Source organism: Mastomys coucha, unplaced genomic scaffold (assembly GCF_008632895.1).
Source record: "Mastomys coucha isolate ucsf_1 unplaced genomic scaffold, UCSF_Mcou_1 pScaffold23, whole genome shotgun sequence".
Classification (NCBI taxonomy): domain Eukaryota; kingdom Metazoa; phylum Chordata; class Mammalia; order Rodentia; family Muridae; genus Mastomys; species Mastomys coucha.
Genome location: NW_022196906.1, coordinates 70214055 through 70222215, shown reverse-complemented (window position 1 = coordinate 70222215; position 8161 = coordinate 70214055).

Genomic DNA, 8161 nt, shown 5'->3' with positions numbered 1-8161 from the left:
TGTGTGTGTGTGTGTGTGTGTGTGTGTGTGTGTGTGTGTGTGTTGTCAGATATCTAAGTAGGTATTTGGCTACATCTGGACAACTGATTGAAGGGGAGGCTCTCTCCCCAGCTCCACTTTCCCTCCCCCTTTAGAACTGCTGCAGACCCAGGTTCATGGGAAATGACCCCAGAGTCTGCAGTTTCTGTCAACCACCACATTTCACAGTTGTGTGGAGGGTGACTCTTGGGGAATTCACTGGATTATTCCCCATGAGACCTCCTTGTATGCCTAACGTGAGACTCATTTCATACTTATGAACATCAATTAGCGCCCTTCTTCCATCTCTGTAGGACACACTGTATATAGACATTTTGTACATAACAATCACCAAATACTGTTGTGAGGTATTTGGCTGCATGCGAACCATGGATTGACGGGACCATGCTTCCCTTGCCCCTCCCAGGGTTGTTGGGGGCCCAGGTTAGAGAGTCACATGCCTGGAGGGGCAGGTGCTGCTCCCTCATCTTTCTTCACACAGCTCATCTTTCAGTAGAAGCTCATTCCCATGTTAAAGCTCAAAAAATATCACAGTGCCTGTACTCTTGGAGCCAGCTTTCTTAAAGGAAGACTGGTATACCAGACCATGAACAGCTGCTTCTCTTCCATGTGGAGATGTGGGCCCTGGTGGGCACCAGCATTATGGAAGCCACTGCCTTCTGAATAACTGCCACAAGACATTTCTCATGCACAAAGCGTAGATGTGGTGTATAAGAGTTAGCAGACTCTCATGCTCAGACAGTCCTAGAGAGCGAGTAAAAGTGTTTGAACAGAGTTCCTTTGTCATGGCTGAGAAGTATTCTGCTCTCTCCTCATTACTTTGAAGGAAGCAAGAGACATAAGAATTCTGGACCGAGAAATTTACATGTGTTTTAGGATTGGGATAATAGAGTGCCTTTTTGGAAAGTAACTATGGGGGAGTGGTAACTTACTTTTCAGTTCCCACACCTTGTTACTCTGTTCTCACTTAAAAGACTAAAAGACAAAGGAAAGGTATAAAACATTGTAAATATCAGGGTGGTCCCACTGGGTAAATCACAGAGCAGCCTTTTGGAAGTAACTGGCCAGAGAAAAGAGCCCAGAACATCAGTGTTCATTCTTTCTTTGTTCTCAGTTCTAGATCTGACTGTACTTGACACAGTGGCTCAAGATCCTTACAAAGGGAATAGGCTGGGAACTTAATATTTAAATTGGTTTAATGGCAGAGCTCAGTTCTGCTCACTCCTAATTGCTTGCCCTTCAGCCTGACAGCAACAACTGAACCATCAGTATATCCGTGCACAAAGGGTTGCAAATTTTAAGTCTCTATCCTGGGCTCTGTTCTATAAATGGTACTTGAGTCGGACACACTATTGCCTTGGAGAGGGTGATGGAGAGGGCCTGAAGTCATGGGCAGAAAAGAGGAACCAGCTAACCCAGCTTGGTTGGCTGTGTCTTGTGGCAGTAATTCGGAGCACACTGGCTCAGCTGATTGGTATGGTGAATAGGTACCATACCAACAGATTTGGAGGCTAAATCCCAATCCCATTACCAACACTTAGCAGGTGTATGATCATGGGCAATTCATTTAATTGTCTGCCAATTATAGATTATATGGGGGACCAGCACGGGAAACCGAATCAAGTGACCTAAACACTTGACTCCACACTTTCTTAGCTGGGTGACTTTGGGGAAGCCACTTGGCTCCCCCAAGCCTAAAACTCCCCAGCTATTAAATGGGAACAATATCTTTACTAACTACCTCACAGAGTTGTAGTGAGAAAATATAATCTGAGAATTGGATGAAAACAACATAGAAACTAGAAAGCACTGCACAGAAGTAGGAGGCTTTAGTCAGCTCATTAATGTTTCCCACTGAGTCTATTTTATTCCAACCAGTGGTTCATCTTTTGGAGTAGGGCAAGAAGCATGGGTACAGTGTAAGGGACTAGAATTATTATACTTGACCTAGAGATGAGAGGTGGTTAATGGAGCTGTGGGTGTTATATTTCATGATACAAATGATAGGTCATTTTTCCGGGGTCATTTTGACCCACTTTATAAAGGGCTGGGGAGTAACTCAGTAAGGCAGTATGCTTGCCCAGTATACACAAAGTTCTGCGTTTGATCCCCAGCACTGGATAGATAAACTGGGTGTTATCTAGTTAGTAGCAGTAGCCTGTAATCCCAGCACTCAAAAGGTGGAGGCAGGAGGATCAACAGCTCAAATTCATCCTTGGCTACATAGTGAATTTGAGACCAGCCTGAACTGCATGAGATCCTGTCCCAAAAATTAAAAAGCTCCTTAGGAAGTGGTCACAATGCTTGTAGATTCTAGCCTCAAGAGGGGAACTCAAACAGTTACTAAGAATTGAGGCAAGGGACTACTGCCTTCCTGTCATCACTAAAGGAAATAGAGGATAGGCAATGGAGGTATTGCTGGTAACCTTGGAGAGCAATCTCCTTGGGGCTCCAAGAATGTCTGTGTCTAGCATCAGTGTACTGGGTGCCAGAGCTGGCACTGGAGGGAAGGAAGCTCTCTAGGGCTTCAGCTACCTATCACCAGCAACTCAGCCCTAGTCAGTTCTTTATTTTAGCCAAGAAAAGCATTGGAGCCTGGCCTCACAGGGATGATGTCTCATCAGTCCTTGTATTCATGGTACCATCTAATAAGGTGCCTTGTACATAGTAGATGCTTAAAGTTGCTTGTGCTGCATTGCCCTCAAGCCCTACAAGAATTATATTGTTTACAACCACTTGAGATATAGAGATACACACACACACACACACACACACACACTTAATCATACTGATTTGGATGCCAGCTGTATATGACCTTGGGCAAGGTTTTCCATCTACTTTCTGTTCCTTTCATCTATAAAACAATGTATTCTCTAAAGTCCCTTCTAGATCCCAAACACTACAAACCTGTGATTCTGAACATGGGTGGGTAATGTATCCACACCGGGTCCTGCTCTCTCCAGGAACATTCTGCAGACAGCTGCTTGTTCCTTTCCAGCAGCGTTTGATAACTTCAGAGTCACTGTGGAGGAGCAGTCTCATCGGAAATGCTACTTCAGGGCTGGGAAAGTAGCTCAGTGGGAGAACATTGCCTGGCATGTGGGTTTAGTTCTCAGCACGACAAAATAAAAAAAAAAAATTTTTTTTAAAGTCTTGGGATGCCTCCCTCAAAAACAGAAAGGTTATTTTTAACATGTCTAATATTTTTCTCCTTTGAATTAGAGGGAAAGAAGAAATACAAAGAAAGAAAGTGACCAGGATGGGGTTTTTGTAGGCTTGTATTTCATGTCTGTGTATTTGCATGATTGCATACCAGGAGACAATCAAACATGCACTGTGTATTGCAAGAAACTGGTCCAGAATTTAAACTTCTGTGGACACCATCTAGATGTGGATAGGCAGAAATTGGCCAAGCAGAGAAAGGAGATGGATAAAAAGTACACTTTCTGAGTCATTTTACTTTAGTACCAAATGTCAGCCATGACAATATTCATTTAAATTATTCTGAGCCAGGCATGATAGTGTCCACATGTAATCCCAGCACTTGTGAGATGCAGGAGCAGTGTCAGAAGTTCAAGGCCATCCTCCACAGTATAGCAAACTCAAGACCAGCCTGGGATACACGAGACTTTGTCTTAAATTTTAAAATAAATATATAAATAAAAATAATTTGTATCTCTGCTACTTTCTTTTTAAGACCAAAACTATGTACATGAAATAGCATATTTATATTTTAAGTAAGCCTTTATCTTAATCTTGTTTCATGTTTTTCAGAAAACAAGCGGCATTTTTTCATTGCATATAAAAATGTAAAATTCTTGCATGCCACCAGTCATAATGGCTTGCCGGTTCTATGCCTGTCAAGTGTGACCTTATGTGTATTGCTACCTATATTGTGTTGAAGAGACTAAGGGACATAAATATTCTTGTAAACTTGTAAACTTTGTTGTTAACATTTGTTTACTTGGGCAGATACTGACAAGCCACAAGGCTTTATTTTTCATTTGATATTTTTTGAGCAAAGCTAGATGATTGGTTAATTCACTAGGAATCTAAAGACTAACTTGCCTTTTAAATGTGAAGTTGAACGTCTTGTGAAAAGTTAAGTGTGAAATAAAAAAATGTATAGAGTGTAAACATTTTATCATCATAATAAGGAACCCCATTGGCCCCAAAGGGTACCATTTGGGCCCTTTGGAGTTAGCCACCCAGAGCTAATGTTAAGCTAAATATAAACTGTTTTAATTAACCAAAATCCTTCTGCTTTTAAAGATGCCATGTGTTCACTTGTGTCTGGAATGATAGTTGTAAATTGAAATGTAAAAAGAGGTGGGGGGAGGGGTGGTGCGGTCAATAAACTTAACTTTAAATGTAAACGCCTAGTTCCTGACTACTCTAAGATATAGTATCTCTTCAAAATAAATGTTTAACACCTTAGTACAAAGAAAACAAAGTACACAACCACTGTACCCAGAGGAGAAATGGAAACATTGAAACCAAAAGGTTCACTTGTAGTTACACAGTTGAAGTTTGTTAGAATACTAGAGAGCCAGAATACAGAGAATTACATGTAGCTGTGTATACCCTCTTCCAGCTAACATTAAACCAAAATTCTGAATAAAGATTTTACCTGGAATAGCAGGGAAACTAAATTTTCTGAGCTCTGTCTCAGCTTGGTGATCCCTAAAGTTCATTGTTTAGGGCCAGTGACAGTCTGAGAAAGAGAAAAGGCCTAGGTCTAGTTTCTATATTTGCCATTGCACACCTCCATGAGGAAACACTTTGCTTTATTGTTTTGCTAAAAGAATTATCCTTCTCAGGGGCTAGGGATGTAGTTTGGTTAGTAGATCGGTTCCATCCCTAGCACCACATCAAACTCTGTGTGATGGAGCATACCTGTTAGCCTGACATTCAGGAGAGAAGGAAGAAATTAGGGGTTCAAGGTTATTCTTAGCTACACAGTGAGTTTGAGGTCAGTCTGAGCCACATGAAACCTTGTCCCTTTGAATCTGTGGCTGGATTTGTCTGTATTTGTTGTTTTCTAGACATCAGCTTTTTGATTTGGCATTCAACCCTCTGTTGACCCCTTGACTTGGAGATCTCTTGTGTTTGGATTTTGTTAAGGAAATGTCCCCTCTTTTCTGGACTGTTTGATAGTTCAGCCTTTTTCTAGGACTAAAAGAAATGGTAGCCCATACCCAGTCTTCCTTCTTTGGCAACCATCCGAGAAACTCATTATTTTGTATGCTAATAAAAAGAGAAACATGGCCAGGCAATGGTGGCACACACCTTTAATCCCAGCACTTGGGAGGCAGAGGCAGGTGGATTTCTGAGTTCCAGGACAGCCTGGTCTACAGAGTGAGTTCCAGGACAGCCAGGGCTATACAGAGAAACCCTGTCTTGAAAAACAAAACACAAAAATAAAAACAGAGACAGAGAGAGAGAGAGAGAGAGAGAGAGAGAGAGAGAGAGAGAGAGAGAGAGAGAGAGAGAGAGAGAGAGAGAGAGAGAGAGAGAGAGAGAGAGGAAGAGAGAGAGAGAGATGAAAACCAGATGCCTATAGTCTCTAGCGAGTATTCCTTATGCCCAGGGCCTCAGTGGGGACCAGATGAATAGGTGATTGAATAAGGTTGGTCTAGACAATAGATGATGAAAGGAAAGCACACAGGCCCTTGGCTTGGCACATACGAAGGTAGGAAGGGGGTTCTACATATTTTAGAAACCCTAGTTTTTCAAACCCAAGCAAATTTCAGAAAACTGTAATATCCAATATAACAATGGCTTGTAACAGCCAGCTGGAGAATGATTTTGGTTCTTGGTCCTCCGCCATTTGCAGAAATCTATATTAGCTGCACCTCTAGAAGAGCCATGATAGAGCCCCTGCTTAAAATTGACTTGGGGGGAGTCAATTTCAGCTGTTGATATTGGAGGAATGGGAGTAATGAATGGCATTTGAGTTGTGTGGTAAAGCATGAGGAGTCACTTAGCAAGTAGACATGGGGTGATGGAAAGGAGCATTTCAGGCCAAAGAATTTTCATAAGCATGTGCATCTAGCCACAGTGCTGATCTCCCCCTGATTTCTACCTCCCTCTACTTTAACCAACTCCAAGGCCCCAGAATGAAATCTTTTCTTCTAATTTTTGGTCTACAGTTCAAATTTTCACAACTGTCTTGAAAACTGTGTCCTTACAAACTGCTCAAGTACATGAGGGAAACTGTTTCCTGAAGGAACCTTTTGATAATGAGCAAATGGCCACTGGTATTAATTTGCTTGTCATGACTTAGTATGGCACAGACTTTATGAGTTGCTCTGGCTAGAGGCAGGAAGATAACAGTAATGAGGGTTTACAATGCCGAAGTAGAATTGCAGTATCAGCTTAGCAATAACTTTCACTTTTCCCTGTATGCCTGTGTGTGTGTGTGTGTGTGTGTGTGTGTGTGTGTGTGTATGTGTGTGTGTGTGTGCATGTGCCAAGGGACAACCTTGAGTACTTCTCAAGATGCTATCTTTTTTGGGGGGATGTCTGTGGTAGGGGCATTTAAAACAGGGGCTCACTGTGTAGCCCTGGCTGTCTTGGGACACATTTAGTCCAGGTTGGCCTTGAACCTCCTGCCTGACTCCCGAGTACTGGGATTAAAGGCATTTACCACCAATGCCCATCAAATGTCACCATTAAAAAGCAAAAAAGAAAGAATGAAAAAGAGAGAGAGGAAGGAAGGAAGGAAGCAAGGAAGAAAAGATTTATTTACATGTATTTATGTGTGCTTGAGTGTGTGTGAATATCACATATGTGCAGGTGCCTGTGGCATTGAGTCCCCTGCTCTTAACCACTAAACCTCTTCAACTCTCCATGCTCAGTGATGCCTGCCCTGGAACTCACTGAGTCAGCTAGGCTGGCTGGCTATACAGTCCAAAGCCTGATGACGTGAGTTAAATCCCCAGAATGATGGAAGGACAGAGCCAGCCCACCTTCTTTTTTTTCAGAGCAGAATAACCAGGATACTAATGAAAGTGAATACAGAACTGTCAAAGGAGCCAGACGTGTGGTGCATGACAGTAATTCTGGGATCTGAGAAGTGAGATCAGGAGAATCAACAGTTCAAGGCCAACCTCAGCTACATAATGAATTTGAGGCCACTCTGAGCTCCAAGAGACCTTCTCTCAAAAACTGACCTATAAAATGGGCTGGAGAGATGGTTCAGCAGTTAAGAGCATGTACTAGTTTTGCAGAACATGGATCAGTTTCCAGCACTCAAATGGCTGCTCCCAAGTGCCTATAACTTCAGTTCTAGGGGATCCACAATCTTCTTCTGGCCTTCACAAGACACCTGTACATACATGGTGCACATAAACTTGCAGGCAGTTTCTGCAAGTTTCAGTTTCTGCAGGCACAAACAGAAACATCAACAATAAATCAGGTTTGTGTTTTGTTTTGTTTTTAAATATCATACACATGCACTGTCAAAAGAATCCAAATTATCTATCCATTCAAAATGCTGCCTCTTCTGGAATTTCTTGGAGAAGATGTTTCATGTTCTTTAAGCCTGGCCACAGATTATCGTATTTTAAAGAATTTGATGAGATCTAGGAGACATGTCAGTCTAAGCAGCAGTTAAAAAGTAGGCTAGAATTTGAGTATGTGTTTCATTTCCAGATCTACAGTTAGTAACTGGCCATTTGACTTTATACAAATTAACTTTCTCAGTTCTTCATTTTTTTTTTTTATTTTCATGTTTAAAACCTAAGGATATTATTTTTTTCTTTATAGGATTGTTTCAAAGTTCCATGAGATTTTACAAATATTGGTCAATGCTTGGTATGTATTGGATATTCAATAAATATTAATTGAATCTGAGCACTGCAGGAAAATTTCTTTCAAAAACAAGCTCCTGAATATTTTAATTTACAAGAGATTTCCGCTAGCCAGATAGGTGGTGCCCACCTGTAATCCTAGCCCTAGGAAGACTAAGAGAGATTTCTTTGCAGCCAGCCTGCTCTAATAGGGAGGGTCGGGGCAGCTAGATTAAGTAGCAAGAACTTGTCTCAAATAAATAAACAAATGAAAAGAGAGAGAGAGAGAGAGAGAGAGAGAGAGAGAGAGAGAGAGAGAGAGAGAGAGA